The sequence below is a fragment of the Panthera onca genome, chromosome X (genome assembly GCF_046562875.1).
Source record: "Panthera onca isolate mPanOnc1 chromosome X, mPanOnc1 haplotype 2, whole genome shotgun sequence".
Classification (NCBI taxonomy): Eukaryota; Metazoa; Chordata; class Mammalia; order Carnivora; family Felidae; genus Panthera; species Panthera onca.
Genome location: NC_138357.1, coordinates 88382112 through 88399322, shown reverse-complemented (window position 1 = coordinate 88399322; position 17211 = coordinate 88382112). Strand labels below are relative to the sequence as shown.

General features: G+C 43.3%; 1 protein-coding gene and 1 pseudogene across 2 annotated transcripts in view; both read left to right on the top strand.

Annotated features, from left to right (window-relative positions):
* ZNF157 (zinc finger protein 157) overlaps positions 1 to 17211 on the top strand; it is a 38329-nt gene that overhangs the window by 13457 nt on the left and 7661 nt on the right. The window lies entirely within an intron of this gene.
* On the top strand, positions 10604 to 11852 carry LOC145714417 (large ribosomal subunit protein uL23 pseudogene; annotated as a pseudogene).

The window sequence follows — 17211 nt, the reverse complement described above, 5'->3', positions numbered from 1 at the left end:
CTTTTCTTTCAGCTGAAAAATGATGTGCTACGTCCTATGGCCTCTATGGTTTCTGATGTGAAATCTGCCGTCATTCAAATTGTTTCTGTAGGTAAGGTGTCATTTCTCTCTCATGGCTTTCAATATGTATTTTTTTAAATCTCTGGTTTTCAAAAGTTTAACGATAATGTATCTTAGTGTGGATTTCTTTGGTTTTATCCTGTTTGGGATTTGTTCTGGTTCTTCAGTCTGTAAATGTATTTGTTTTGTCAAATTGGGACATTTTTATTCGTTATTTCTTCATGTACTTTTAAAGCCTTACCTCTTTCTCTTCTCCTTCCTGATTTCTGATGGCAAGATGTTGGTTCTTTTGTTATAGAGCTTTGGGGCACATCCCCCCTCCCCCCCCGCCAGTCTATTTAGTCTATGCTATTCAGACTGGGTAATTTCTGTTCTGTGTTTCAGTTCATTCATTCTTTCCTCTGTTTCCTCTGTTCTGCTGTTGAGGTCATCCATTGAGTTTTTTATTTTAGTTATTGTATTTTTCAGGTCTAACATCTCCATTTGCGTCTTCCTGGTATCTTCTCCTGTTTTCCTGAGACGCGCTCATTGAAGTGTTTTTGTGATGGCTGATTCAAAGTCTTCATCGGACAGTTTTCTCTGTTACCTCAGTCTTGATAGCAGTTGATTTTTTTCATTCAGTTTGAGATTTTTCTGGTTCTTTTTAGTTTTTAAATGTTTATTTTACAGGGGGGGTGGGCAGAGAGAGAGGGAGACACAGAATCTGAAGCAGGCTCCAGGTTCTGAGCTGCCGGCCCAGAGCCCGACACGGGGCTCAAACTCACAAGCTTGTGAGATCATGACCTGAGCCGAAGTCGGACGTTTAACCGACTGAGCCACCCAGGCGCCCCTTTTCTGGTTCTTGATATGAGTGATTATCCATCGAAACCGTTAGACATTTTTGATATGATGTTACGAGATTCTGGTACTTATTTAAACTGGTTTTAGCTGGCTTCCTCTAACTTCAGTGCAGCTGGGGAAGAAAGGATGACATGTCACCACTACCAGGCAGCAGAATAAGCCCAGGTTTCCCAGTTGGCTTCCCTTGAACCCGAGGTAGAGAGCTTCTCATTACTTCTGGGCAGGCGTCGGGTTCCAGCTTTCCATTGTATCTTTCCAGACACCTCTCCTGACTCTCTGCTAGACCTCTGATACCACTACTCGGTAGGACGGGGGAAGGATGCTTCATTACTGCTGATTTGCAATGGACGTCCAGGCTCCCTCTGGTTTCTTCACTGACGGCACTGAGTGAGGAGGCTCCTTGCTGCCCAGAAGGGATGAGCCTCAGCTCCCTGCTTTGTCTTTTGTGATACCACTCCAGTGTTGTAGGGGGTATAGCACTTTGTCAAAGCCACAAAGAAGTGGAACTATATGCTCCCCACTTGGCTTTTGCTGACGGGATGGAGCCGGGACCCATAGGTTTTCGTGCTTTTCTCCCACGATGCTTGGCTGGAATAAGTTGGTTATTATTTCAGTTTTCTGGGAGCGCCTGGGTGGCTCCGTCGCTTAAGCATCCAACTCTTGATTTCACTTCAGGTCGTGATCTCACGGTTCGCGAGATCGAGCCCCGTATCAGGCTCCATGCTGACATGGAACCTGCTTGGCATTCTGTCTCTACCCCCCCCCCCCCCCCCCCGCTCATGCTCTCTATCTCTCTCTTTCTCTCTCAAAATAGATAAATAATTATTTAAAAAAAATTTTTTTAAGTGTATTTATTTTTGAGAGAGACAGAGCATGAGTGGGGAGGGGCACAGAGAGAGGGGGACACAGAATCCGAAGCGGGCTCCAGGCTCCGGGCTGTCCGCACAGAGCCCGGCACGGGGCTTGAACTCACGAACCGTGAGATCAGGACCCGAGCCGAAGTCAGACGCTTAACCGACTGGGCCACCCAGGCGCCCCAATAAATAAATATTTTTTAAAAATGCTTTCTTGCTAGGTTGTCCTTTTCCTGGTCCTTTGACCAGATAAAGCAGACTTTCTTAGTCCATTGGAATTTTTGGGTTGCCTCCGTCTCCAGCACCTACTCTGGGATATATGTGGTATAAAGAAAACTCAGGGGAATCACTGCTATGTTGTTCCTGGAGTTTTAAGTCCCCCACTGATCTGCCTCATCTCCAAGTGGCACAGTCTTCTTCATTTTATTTTCTTTTTAAAATTAAATATATTTTATTATGACCCAGACAGGGAGCACCACAGGTAGGAAGGAATTATTATTATTTTTGACTACTGAAATATATCTTATTTATTTCTTAAACTTTTTAATTTGAGTATAGGTGACACCTGGTGTTACATTAGTTTCAGGTGTACCCCATAGTGAATTAGCGGGTTTATACATTAAGCTGTGCTCACCGCCAGCCTAGCCTCCTTTTTTTGCCATACAGCGCTATCTGTATTCCTTATGCTGTGCCTTTTTTAATGTGGGTGTAGTTGACACACAGAGTTACATTAATTAGTTTTACGTGTTCAGCATAGCGGCTTGACACGTTTATACATTGTTCTCTGCCCATCACAAGTGTAGATACCATTATGCTGTGCCTGTTACTCCCGTGACTTCATCGTTTCATAACCAGAAGCCTGTGTCTCCCACTCGCCTTCACCCATTTTGCCCATTCTCCCACCCCCTCCCTTTGGCAACCACCAGTTTGTTTGCTGTATTCATAGGTGTGATTCTGCTTTTTGTTCGTTTATTCATTTGGGGTTTTGTTTGGATTCCACATATGAATGCAATCCTCTGACGTTTGTCTTTCTCGGTCTTATTTCACTTAACCTAATACCGTCTAGGTCCATCCATGTCACAAATGGTTCGATATCATCCTTTTCTATGACTGTGTAATACGCCATTGTGTATGTACCACATCTTCCTCATCCATTCATCTGTTAGTGATCACTTGGGTTGCTTCCATATCTTGGTTAGTGTAAATAAGGCTGCAGTACACATGGGGGTGCGTGTATCTTTTCAAATTAGTGTTTTCATTTGCCTTTTCTTCATTTTCACTTCATTCCTGTAGTAGAATTACTGGGTCATATCGTATTTCGATTTGAAATCTTTTTTTCAGTAGGCTCCACACCCAACACGGGTCTTGAACTCATGACCCTGAACTCGAGAGTCACCTGTTCTACCAACTGAGCCGGCCGGGTGTCCCTCAGATTTTTTGAGGTACCTCCATACTGTTTTCCACAGTGGCTGTACCAGTTTACATTCCCACCAATGGCGTGTGAGGGTTGAGAGCTTTTCCTCTAAGATCAGGAAGAAGACAAGGATGTCTGCTCTTGCCACTTTAATTTAACATAGTACTGGAAGTCTGAGCGACAGCAGTCCTACAAGAAAAGGAAATAAGAGGCATCCATATTGGTAAAGAAGAAGTTAGGGGCGCCTGGGTGGCTCAGTTGGTTGAGCGTCCAACTTCGGCTCAAGTCATGATCTCGAGGTCCGTGGGTTCAAGCCCCGCGTCGGGCTCTGTGCTGACAGCTCAGAGCCTGGAGCCTGTTTCAGATTCTGTGTCTCCCTCTTTCTCTGACCCTCCCCTGTTCATGCTCTCTCTCTCTGTCTCAAAAATAAATAAATGTAAAAAAAAAAAATAAAAAAATTAAAAAAAAGAAGTTAAACTGTCATTTGCAGATGACATGATGCTGTACATAGAAAATTCTCTTCTTTGTTTTATATATAGTGTCCAGGGTTCTTAGATGTACTTAGCAGGAGGACTAGGGAAGAGTACATTTACGTGTATTTTCCTGGAAGCAGAACTCAGCGTACTTTTTCTTAAGACAATGAAAAATACAGAATTCATTTTCAATTCAGATTAAAATTACAGAACTTTACTTCTTTTGCTTATTTATTAAAATTTTTTTTAAGTTTATTTATTTATTTTGAGAGAGAGCGTGAGCTCAAGCTGGGGAGGGAGAGAGAGAGAATCCCACGCGCAGGCTCCACATTGCCAGCATGGAGCCTGATGTGGGGCTCGAACCCACAAACCGTGAGATCATGACCTGAGCTGAAACCAAGAGTTGGACGCTTAACCGACTGAGCCGCTCAGGCGCCCCTATTTATTTATTTTAAATGCTTATTTATTTTTGAGAGAGAGAGCGCGAGTGGGGGAGAGGCAAGGAGAAGAGGGGGACAGAGGATCCCAAGTGGGCTCTCCACTGATAGCACTGAGCGTGATGTGGGGCTTGAACCCACGAACTATGAGATCATGACCTGAGCCAAAGTTGGACGCTCAACCGACTGAGCCACTGAGGCACTCCCCCCCCAAAAAGAGTTTTAGAGTAACATACTTCTAAGCAAAGCATGCCATCTGAGAGGAGAATAGTGATATTGGGTGTATGAAATGCTACATAAGGAAGCTGATGGAGGTTACTGGCGTCACGCCTTTCGACTCTTTAGGCTTCTGACAGCTGGTTACCTTATGCAGGGAGTTTGCAACCAGTTAGTTGTTTATCTTTTGACTCTTCCGAGTTAGAGTGGGTTTCTCTTCCCCCCAGGGGAATATGTAGATTGTAGATGATAGGTTATAGAATTACAGGTTATAGAATAATTTACTTTTAATTTTTTTTTTAACGTTTATTTATTTTTGAGACAGAGAGAGACAGAGCATGAATGGGGGAGGGACAGAGAGAGAGAGAGAGAGGGAGACACAGAATCTGAAACAGGCTCCAGGCTCTGAGCGGTCAGCACAGAGCCCGACGCGGGGCTCGAACTCACGGACCGTGAGATCATGACCTGAGCTGAAGTCGGCCGCTTAACCGACTGAGCCACCCAGGCGCCCCAAGAATAATTTACTTTTAAATGAAAACTTCGTCAACATACACCATTATGTTAGTTTCAGGTATACGACGTATTGATTCAGCAGTTCTATACATTACTGTCACCATACATTATTGCAGTATTAACTATATTCCCTATGCCGTACTTTGTATCTGTGTGGTGTATTTATTTTGTAATTGGAGGTTTCTAACTCTTAATCCCCTTTATCTGTTTTGCTCATTTCCCCATCCACCTATACTCTGGCAACTACCAGTTTGTTCTCTGTATTTACAAGTCTGTTTGTTTTGTTTTCTAGGTTCCATATAGAAGTGGAATCATACGGTACTTGTCTTTCTCTGTCCGACTTATTTCGCTTAGCATAATACCTTCCAGACCCATCCATGTGATCGCAGATGGCAAGATCTCATTCTTTTTTATGGCTGAGCAGTGTTCTAGTATGTATGTAGATATACGTATAGATCTACCTCATTTTCTTTATCCATTCATCTACGGGTGAGCACCTGGGCTGCTTCTATATCTTGGCTTGTGTAAATAATGCTGCAATAAACATAGGGGTGCATATATCTTTTCAAATTAGTGTTTTCACTTTCTTTGTGTAGATACGCAGTAGTGGAATTACTGGATTGTATGGTAATTCTATTTTTAATTTTTTGAGTAATTAAATTACTGTCTTCCAAAGTGGTAGTAAAGTTTTGGAGCACCACCATACTGTTTTCCACAGTGATTGGACCAATTTACATTCCCACTGATGGTGCACCAGGATTTCTTTTTCTCCACACCCTTGCCAATACTTGTTATTTCTTTTCTTTTGGGTACTAGCCATTCTGACTGCTGTAAAGTGATATCTCATTGTGGTTTTGATTTGCACTTCCCTGACGATGAGGGATGTCGAGCATCTTTTCATGTGTTTGTTGGCCCTCTGTCTGTCTTCTTTGGAAAAATATCTATTTGGATCCTCTGCCCATTTTTAATTTTTTGAATAATTTTTTAATGTTTATTTATTTTATAGAGGGAGACAGAATGTGAGTGGGGGAGGGGCAGAGAGAGAGGGAGACACAGAATCCGAAGCAGGCTCCAGGCTCCGAGCGGTCAGCACAGAGCCTGACACGGGGCTCGAACTCACGAACTGCGAGATCACGACCTGAGCCAAGGTCGGATGCTTAAGTGACTGAGCCACCCAGGTGCCCCATTCTGTCCATGTTTTAATCGGGATTTTTTTTTGGTATTGAGTTGTTTAAGTTCTGTATGTATTTTGGGTATGACATCTCATTTACAAATATCTTCTCCCATTCGATAGGTTGCCTTTTCATTTTGTTGATGGTTTTCTGTTCCATTGCTTCATGTGTTTTAACTCACACCCAGTAAACAGGATTAAAGAAATATTTTAAAATAGAGATTAGCTGGGGGCACGTGGGTGGCTCGGTAGGTTCAGCATCTAACTTTGGCTCAGGTCATGATCTCATGGTTTGTGGGTTCGAGCTCTGCATCAGGCTCCACACTGACAGTGTGGAACCTGCTTGGGATTCTCTCTCTCTGCCCCTCCCTGACTTGTGCTTTCTCTCTCTCTCAAAATAAATAAATAAACTTAGATTAGTTGGAAAACATAAAGCAGTCCTATTTCCCCAACATAATTTTTTTTTATGTTTTTATATTCCAGTTAGTTACCATACAGTGTAATATTATTTTTTTTAAGTTTATTTATTTTGAGAGAGAGAGAGAGAGAGAGAGAGAGTGTGTGTGTGTGTGTGTGTGTGTGTGTGTGTGGTGGGGACAGAGAGAGGGGGAGAGACAGAGAGAATCCAAGCAGGCTGAGATCATGACCTGAGATCATGACCTGAGCCGAAACCAAGAGTTGGAGGCGTAACCGACTGAGCCACCCACGTGCCCCCGAGTATACTCTCTAATACCCCCAGTAGAATTTTGGTTGAATTAAATCATGAGAGAAACAATGATTAGTGCGTATATTGTTGTAGTCTTACTACATCACCACCTCTGTTGAGTAGAATTTGCATTCCATGTGTTTTCCTCTTCACCATCATCTTGAGTCCTTGATCTGTTGCCCTTCCTTTCTGAGGTCTTTACCCATGCTTTTCTGACACTCTGTCCTGGTTGGTTCTTTTTTAGTTTTTTCCTGGGTTACCAGATGGTGCACGACTTGAGTGTCCTGACAATGCTCTCAAATAAGTCTGTGCAGGAGGAACATTACTAAGTTAGAAATTGCTAACCAATATCCAGATGACAAGTCATGGGTAAAGTACTGCCCCCCATGGTGTCCAAATGTCTCCATTGGAAGAGTGTCCCATGAATGTAGCTGGTCTTTCTGCCTGTGCAGCAAACTGCCGTGCTTTTTCTCGATCAGAGTTGGGAGGGAGCTGTTCTATAAAGGAAGAACCATCGGAAGACAGAATTGAGTTACTGCACTAGTGTTTCTTTCTCTTGCATCAGACTCTTTCTTGATCTTCTGGACCTGTGGCAACACTTCCAGCCTCTGCACTGCCGACAGTGGCTCCATTGGCCTCTACCTCTGGACCTACAATTCCGTTCTGACTGTGCCTTTTAAGTCATTCTTCCTTTTTTCTTGCAGGGTGGCAAACATTTACAGTCAGCTAGCTCCCTCAGCCAGTTTCCTGCCTGTAAAATTTTGGAAGTCTGACATCCTTGTCTCAGTTTTTTAAATGTTTACCAGTTTATTAAAGGATATGATAAACGAGCCAACAGCCAGATTAAGAGACACATAAGGCGAGGTATGGGGAAGGGATATAGAGCTTCCATGCCCTCTCTAGGCACATCAGTCTCCCCACCTTTCTACGTGTCCACCAGCCCGGAAGCTCCCAGCGTTCTCTCATTTTGTCCTGTATCCATGCTTTTCAGTTCGAGCTGTCAGTGTTTCTGAACATATAACGTTCACAAAAGCCTTGTGACTCCCTCGTGTGTGTCCTCATTAGACAGAAGGGCCCCCAAAGATCTTTACTGGATAGTCTCATCTCTATTCCTGGATTTGGCTGAGATGGTTCAGTGGATCCATGAGTCACACACCTAATCTCTTCAGGAAGAGATTGTCTGGCCACACCCTTGGCTTTCCACAGCTCTAGTTTCCAACAATGAATTTTCCGAGTTTAGCATTCATCGCGAGATGGGTAGGCTGAGAATATACCGGATCATTAACTGTTGGTTCTTTTTTTGCTTAACAGTTCCTTACTCAATACGTTCCTTTTGTCTTACCTTTTACTATGAGCAGCAAGACAAAAACAGGCTACACCTTCAATGGTTCACTGGAAAATCTTTCAGCTAAGTTATCCAGGGTCATTCCTTACAAGTTTTAGTTCCCACAGAACTATAGAACACAATTCTACCGAGTTTTCCTCTACTGTATAACAAGGATAGTCTTTCCTTCCGTTTCCAATAACGTGTTCCTCATTTTCATCTGAAACCTCACCAGAAGCACCTTTAATGTTTCTGTGTCTGTTACCATTCTGTTCGTGATGCATGTATTCTCTAAGATGATAGAAATTTCCCTTGCCATCTTCTTTTTTAATTTTTTAGTGTTTATTTACCTCTGAGAGAGAGAGAGAGAAAGAGCATGGTGGGTGGGGGTGGCAGAGAGAGAGGAAGACACAGAATCCGAAGCAGGCTCCAGGCTCCAAGCTGTCAGCACAGAGCCTGATGTGGGGCTCGAACTCATGAACTGCCTGCCAGATCATGACCTGAGCTGAAGTCGGATGCCCAACCGACTGAGCCACCCAGGCGCCCCTCCCTTGCCATCTTTTTCACCTCCTTCTGAGCCCTCTCCAGCAGTGCCTTTCACGTCTGTATTTCTTCCAACAGTCTCTTCAGGGCAGTCTAGGCTTTTTCTCTTGCTTGACTCCTTCTTCCAGCTCCTTATGGTTATGGGTATTCCTTGGTTTGTGGCTGTATCACTATAATTTCTGCCTCTGTCTTTACATGACCCTCTCCTTTGTGTCTGCCTTCTCTTTGTATAAGGATTGCTTGTCAATGGATTAAAGGCCCAACTGGGTACCCTGTATCAGTCATAGTTCTACCAGAGAAAACAGAGCCACTAGGGGATGTATATGTACATTAACAGATTTATTGCAATGGGGAACCTGGGGTGCTTCAGTCGGTTAAGCGCCTGACTTCGGCTCAGGTCATGATCTCATTGTTCGTGAATTTGAGCCCCACGTCGGGCTCTGTGCTGACAGCTCGGAGCCTGGAGCCTGCTTCGGATTCTGTGTCTCCCTCTCTCTCTGCCCCTCCCCAACTCGCACTATCTTGCTCTCTCAAAAATAAATAAACATTAAAAAATTTTTAAGAAGAGATTTATTGCAAGAAATTGGATTAAGTGATTGTGTGAGTTGGCTAATCAAGTCCCAAATCCATAGAGTGAGCCAGCAGGAAGGGCAAAGTGGAAGCTGGCAGGAGCCAGACATTGCCATCCACAAGTAGAGTTTCTTCTTCAGGGAGACTCCAGTTTTGCTCATAAGGCCTTTCCACTGATTGGATAAAACCCACTCCAGATTATCAAGGATAATCTTCTGTACTAAAATCAACTCATGGTAGATGTTAAATACATCTATAAACTAACTTCACAGCAACGCCCAGATTAGTGTTGGATTGAGTACCTGGGGATGATAGCTAGCCCACTTGACACATAAAACTGACCATCACAGTCCAGCCCTTGTCAACTTGGCGCCCACACACGTCACCCTAAGCCATACCCAGTCCCCAAATAAAGACAATAACAAGATCATCCTTCTGTCTAACATGATGCAACCATCCTGGTATTTATAAATACAGTCTTCTCTCCATCCCATATTCCCGTCGCCCTCAGCAGGCACCTCACTGGGTCACGCTTCTTTACTTAGTGCGGTGACCTAAACCTTCATTCCTTCAGGGTCCGTCTATTAATAGTTGCCTGAATTGGGTTGTATAGTTGTCCACTGACTTTAATCACACAGCAGGATAGCATGCCTCAGGGGGCCTTCTATATTTCAGGCATATGCCTCCATACCTCCATGGTGTATCAGCAGACTCCGTCTCCCTAGCCAACACGGGAACTCCCTTCCTTGCCTGTTGCTTCAGAGGCATGAGAAGCCCAAAGCTTCTGGGTGGCAGTCTTAGGTTCCAGTGAAATGGAATCACTCTTATGTTTTTTTAAATTTATTTTATTTATTTTGAGGGGGAGAGAGAGACTCCCAAGCAGGCTCTGCGATGTCAGCGCGGAGCCCAATGTGGGGCTCGAACTCACCAATCGTGAGATCACGACCTGAGCCCAAACCAAGCGTTGAGCCACCCAGGCGCCCCAAGCATTCATCCCTTTGGAACTGAGATCTCTATACCAGCAGAGCATAAAGGTCACACGGATGAGCAGGAACATTTTTGCTCACTGATCATTATGGGCAATAGTCAGTGATACGCCGTTCCCATTTCCCCCCTCTGAATTCTGGATCCGTGACTCCCGTCTCTGGGAGAAACAGTACCATATATTAGATGCTGATTCCGAGGCTGTACAGCCTCCTGGTGGATATCGTCTCAGCTCTGCAGGGTATTATCACCTAGTTAGAACTGCAGCTGAGCCTTCAAAAGGCCATTCTCCCATGCTGTCTTTATCAGATAGGTAATTTGCAAATCCTTTCCCCAGTCTTGGATTGTGTTTTCATTCTCTTCATGGAGTTTTGCCAAAAAACAAGACATTAATTTTGATGGAGCCTAATTTACTATTTTTTTTCTTTTATGGATCTTGCTTTTAAGCGCTGTATTTGGGGAACGTTCACCTAACCCAAGATCACAAAAATTTTCACCATGTGGACGCGGCCCAGTGTAATCCACCTGCCACCAGGTAGCTGGCTGATAACCCCAGAGTGTGGGGCCATGTCAGAGACTCAGTGTTGGTCTCTGCTGCTGGCACCTTGGCCACTGTGCTGTCGCTGTGGCCAGGTCAGCCTTGGTGAGTGAGAGTCTGTGTCGCTGGTTCCATATATAGCCTCCATCCCTGTCACCATGGTCATTTGGTTCATGAGCCTACTGGGCTCCTGTCTCCATTAGTACAAGTTGCATACACTTTCAAAATCATGTCTGAGTGTGGATCATAATGGCCAAAGGCATCAAGAGAGCTACTGTTCCCTTTTGCGAAGGTGGCACCAAAGGCGAGGAAGGAAGCTCCACCCCCTCCCAAAGCTGAAGCCAAAGCAAAGGCTTTGAAGGCCAAGAAAGCAGTGCTGAAAGGCATCCAGTTGCACAGAGAAAGACCCACACGCCACCTCCCTTCCGACGGCTCAAGACACTGCATCTCTGAAGGCAGCCCAAATACCCTCAAAAGAGCGCCCCCGGGAGAAACAAGCTTGGTCACTATGCCATCATCAGCTTCCCCCTGACTACCGAGTCAGCCATGAGGAAAATAGAGGACAACACACTTGTGTTCATTGTGGATGTCAAGGCCAACAAGCCCCAGATCAAACAGGCTGTGAAGAAGCTCTATGACATTGATGTGGCCAAAGTCAACACTCTGATCGGGCCCGATGGGGAAAAGAAGACATACATTCGACTGGCTCCTGACTATGATGCTTTGGGTGTTGCCAACAAAATTGGGATCATCTAAACTGAGTCCAGCTGGCTAAATCTAAATATAAGTTTTTTCACCATAAAAAAAAGAGCTACTGCTTTTTACAATTGAGACTGCTTACTTTTTTTCAGCATCTTATTCAAATATGACCTTCTTTGGGGTAATTTTGTAGATAGGAGCTTAGCAATACCTATAGATGTGGAGCACGCACCCTGCAAAATCCCAAGTAATCTGATCAGGTGCTGTGTTTTTTGTTTAGTACCAGGGGTTGACAACGATGGTGTTTTTTTTAAACGTCTTCACTTACTTTAATAACACTACATTTACCATGTTATCACCATGGGATGTGAATTTAGGTTAGACAAGAGAAATTTCACAAGTGCAGTAACACGTTCTGGAGTATACCAAAGTTTGTAATGTCTGACCAAAGCAGCTTGCTCATAAATCATTGGTCACTTCCGTTTTAGGTAATTTGTTAGCATTTATGGTTCTTACAGGAAAAATAAACATACTTCGCATGTTTAAAAAGTGTTTTTCATTTGCCTTTGCATTAGCACTTAAAAGATAGCTTTCTATTTCAAGAGGACTTTATTTATTTTTAATAATGTATTTATTTAGTAAGCATGAAGTGCAACAGTGATTTCAGGAGTAGATTCTTTAATGCCCCTCACCCATTTAGCCCATCCCCTCTCCCACAACCCCTCCAGCAACCCTCCGTTCTCTATATTTAAGAGTCTCTTATGTTTTGTCCCCCTCCCTGTTTTTATATTTATTTTTGCTTCCCTTCCCTTATGATCATCTGTTTTGTATCAAGATGACTTTAAAATTACTCTTTTCTTTAAAAAAATTTTTTTGTTTGCTTATTTATTTTGAGAGAGAGAGAGCAAGTGGGGGACAGGCAGAGAGAGAGGGAAAGAGAGAATCCCAAGCAGGCTTCGTGCTGCCAGCACAGAGCCCGTCGCAGAGCTCGAACTCAGGAAACCGTGAGATCATGACCTGAGCTGAAACCAAGAGTTGGATGCTTAACCAACTGAGCCACCCAGGTGCCTGGCATTTAAAATTATTCTAATATAACAGCAGCATAAATATAATTCTGCACTCACAAACAGCTAAGCTAAGCTAAGATCCATAATTAAGTTATTCCATGTTTGCAAGTACGATCCTGAAATAAATACTACTTCTAAGGAGCCCTTTATCAGCTTTTTAGGTTTGGTTTAAACACATATACACACATTTTTGGTTGTGGGGAGGCTTATGATGTTATATTCCACGCACTGTTCTGAAAGGGGCTTCAGTAGCCAACCCTTCAATAGCCCAAAAAACTGAAAATACTTCAGGATTTGCATGTTGTCCTCTTCAGAACTGATTTCATCGGAAGAGTTGAAGAAGCTGAACATTTTACCACTATCAAGTGCATTTGAAAGTGACGTTTTTTTGGTGCTAATTTGACTCCCCTGGGGAACTAGGCACTAATAATTTAGTCACCAGCCAAATCAAGCCTGTATAAAAGGAAGCCAATATTCGATTACCAGGGAATTGACCCATTCTAATGATTTTTCTTTTCTTTTTAAGTTTATTTATTTTTGAGAGAGAGAGAGAGAGTGTGTGTGTGTGTGTGTATGAGTGAGCAGGGGAGGGGGAGAGAGAATCTCAAGCAGGCTCTGCGCTGTCACCATAGAGCCCGACGCAGGGCTTGAACCAACCAACTGTGAGATCATGACCTGAGCCAGAATCGAGAGGCAGATGCTTGACCAACTGAGCTACCCAGGCACTAATGATTTATTTTGAACATGAACATATAACCTTCAAATGAGATGTCTAACCACCACCACCAAGACCAAAACAGTTGCTCTTATTTTTTTTTTAATTTTCTTTTAAAGTAGGCTCCACGCCCAATGTGGGGCTTGAACTCGTGACCCTGGGATCAAGATGCTCTACCGACTGGGGGCACCTGGGTGGCTCAGTTGAGCATCCAACTTCGGCTCAGGTCATGATCTCGCAGTTTGTGCGTTCGAGCCCTGCCTTGGGCTCGCTGCTGTCAGTGTAGAGCTAGAGCCCGCTTCGGATCCTCTGTCCCCACGCTTTCTGCCTGCCTCTCTCCCACTCGTGCTCTCTCTCCCTCCCCAAAATAAATAAACATTAAAAATAAAGATGCCCTGCCAACCGAACCAGCCAGGCGCCCTGACATTATCTCTTCTTCTAAGGTTTAGGCCTTGCCCAGAACTCCTCATATATGGAATAGCTCATACCAAGAATCCTTGCTCCCACAGCAAAGCCTTGGGCTGCCACGCACATGTGGAACAGGTGAACAGACAACATTTAGCTGGGGCTCCTGGGTGGCTCAGTCGGTTGGGCATCTGACTTTGGCCCCAGTCATGATCTCACAGTTCGTGGGTTCGAGCCCCGCATCGGGCTCTGTGCTGACAGCTCAGAGCCTGGAGCCTGCTTTGGATTCTGTGTCTCCCTCTTCTCTCTGCCCCTTCCCTACTCATACTCTGTCTCCCTCTGTCTCTCAAAAATAAATAAACATTGAACATTTAGTATTTGTCCTGCTCTTCAGGTTATATAATCCACACATAATGATTGCTGCAAAACCCGCCATTGCAATGGGAACAAATGGTGCCTCTCTAGCTTTTTGGGTAAGTTTAGATCCCCGATCCTCATTATATGAAGAGAAATCTCTATGCCAGTTGACACAGTGATTACAGAATCCTCCTTTCAGTCAACAATGCAAATTCCATCACAGATGGTTTATACAGGGCCTGAGGCCTTCTCCCGTTCCGAGAATGACAAGACCTCTCTCAAGCTCCAGCCAGTTTCTGGCTCTTACCCACGCTCGCAGTCCAATGATAGTTCATTTTGTGTTGCCTGTGGCATGTCAGGGATAGCTTCTGCCCCGGGTATTCTTAAAAATTACTCCATTTGAGTAGGCCCTTGGATTTTTGTCGCATCTATCAACTCTCTTCTGCTCCCCATATGTCACTATTGCATTTCAGCCAGTCCTGGCTTGATTTTCAGTTTCTGATATTATCATTATATCATCAATGTAGTGTCTTGTTATTTCTAGGACCTGCATCAAGTCCCAATCCCTTCTTTTTTTTTTTAAATTTTAAAGAGAGCAAGCGAGCACACAAGTTGGGGAGAGGGGAGTGAGGGAAAGAGAGAATCTCAAGCAGGCTCTATGCTTGGCACAGAGCCCAACAGGGAGTTTGATCCCACAACTCTCAGATCATGACCTGAGCTGAAAATCAAGAGTTGGATGCTCAGCTGACTGAATCACCTAGGTCCCCCACCTTCCTTTTTTTATATGAATTTTGGAATCAGCTTGTCAATTTCTAACTCTTAAATCTCTTCACTGATTGTGATTGGTGTTCATAATAGTTGTATTTTTTTAAAAAAATTTTTAACGTTTTATTTTTTGAGAGACAGAGTGATAGAGCATGAGCAGGGGAGGGGCAGAGAGAGAGACACACACACACAGAATCCGAAGCAGGCTCCAGGCTCTGAGCTGTCAGCACATGGCCCGATGCGGGGCTGGAACCCATGAATGTAAGATCATGACCTGAATCGAAGTCGGATGCTCAAGCGACTGAGCCACCCAAGCGCCCCTGTTTATAATATTTCTATTTTAAGGAACCTACTGAGATTATCTTCTTTGTGCCCTACTACATGATCAATTTTTGTGAATGTTCCATGTGTGCTTGAGAGAAAGTATATTCTGTATGATCGGAGTGTAGTGTTTAATATGTATATATCCAAAAGTTTCACCTTATTATGTTGCTTGGGTCTTTTGTATCATTGCTTATTATTTTGTCCACGTAATCTGTCTTATTTTGTGAATGGTATGTTAAAAGCCTCCCATTAGAGAATGCTTCTTTTTCTTGTATTCTTGTAGTTTTTGGTTTATATAGGCTTTTGCTGTATCACTTTGTGCATAGGTATTTACACATATCTCTGTTGTTAGATCTTTATTTTGGACAGGGCTTTTAATATTACAAAGTATCCTCCTTTGTCTCATATAATTGCTTTTGGAATTCTACGTTGGCATCAGGATTTCAGTCCCTGCTTTTGTATTGTTTTCATTTGGTAAATCTTTATCCACCTCTTTAATTTTACCTTTTTAAAAAAATGTTTATTTTTGAGAGTGAGGGAGTGTGAGCGGGGGAGGGGCAGAAGAGAGGCAGACCCAGGATCCGAAGCGGGTTCTGGGCTGGCAACAGTGAGCCTGATGTGGGGCTTGAACTCACAAACTGTGAGATCATGACCTGAGCCAAAGTCGGGCATTCAACTGACAGCCACGCAGGTGCCCCAGTTTTAGCCTTTTTTTTTTTAATGTTTATTTATTTTTGAGACAGAGACAGAGCATGAGCAGGGGAGGGGCAGAGAGAGAGGGAGACAGAATCCGAAGCAGGCTCCAGGCTCTGAGCCATCAGCCCAGAGCCCGACGCGGGGCTCGAACTCACAGACCGCGAGATCGTGACCTGAGCTGAAGTCGGACGCTTAACCGACTGAGCCACCCAGGTGCCCCTTAGCCTTTTTGAATGACTGTGTTTTAAACATACCTTTTGTGCACAGTATTATTGGGCTCTGCTTTACGAGGCAACATGAAAACATTTTTCAGTTCGTAGGTGACGTAAACCCATTTACACTTACTTATGTTACTGTTTGATGTCATAAACAATACAGATATGTTTGGTCTCAATTTTTTCACTTTATCTTCTGATGTAATCACTGTGAGATTGTTATATTTGCTGTTTCTTTCTCTATTTAGTGTTCCCTCTACATTTTTTTTTTTTTTGGTTATTAGGAAGGTTGTATTTTCATGCTGATAATTCCCTTTGTGTTAATACTTCATATAGTACCCTTAGGCAGTCCTTGTTTCTTTCTTTTTGTTTACTTTATTTATAAGAGTTGTATATATTTGAGGTGTACAACATGATATACACATATACATATTGAAATGATTACTACAGTCGAGTTAACCTATCATCTCTCATAGTTACCATTTTTTGTGTGTGATGAGTATACCTGTAATTTACTTTCTTAGCATATTTCCATTGTTCAATATAGTATTACTTAAGTATAGTCATCGTGCCTGTACATTAGATCTCTAGACTTTGTTTTTAAGATTTTATTTTTAAGTAATCTCCATACCCAACCTCGGGCTCAAACTCACAACCCTGAGATCAAGAGTCGCACACTCCGTGGATTGAGCCAGGCAGGCGCCCCATGCATCTCTAGACTTTATTCATTCTACATAGCTGACTTTGTCCTCTTTGACCAACATCGCCACATTTCTCCCATACCCCTCTTAATGTTCTACTCTGCTTCTGTGAGTTTGACTTTTTTTAAAAAAAGATTTCACATATAAATGAGATCATACAGTATAATATTTGCCTTTCTCTGTCGGAGTCATTTCACTTAGCAAAATGCCCTCCAGTTTCATCCATGTTGTTGCAAATGGTAGGATTTCCTTCTTTCTCATGACTGAATGATGTTGAGTTGTGTGTGTGTGTGTGTGTGTGTGTGTATGTGTGTGTATACACACCACATCTTTATCCATTCATCCATCGATGGACACTTAGTTTGTTTTCCATATCTTGAATAATTCTGCAATGACCATGAGAGTGCAGATATCTCTTTGGGAGAGTGATTTCATTTCCTTCAGATATATACCCAGAAGTGGGACCGCTGGATCATATAGTAGTTCTAGTTTTAATTTTTTGAGCAGCCTCCATACTGTTTCCCGTAACGCCTATACCAATTTACCTTGTCTTCAAAAAAGATTTTATTTTAAAGTAATCTCTACCCAATGCGTGGCTCGAACTTCCAACCTCGAGATCAAGAG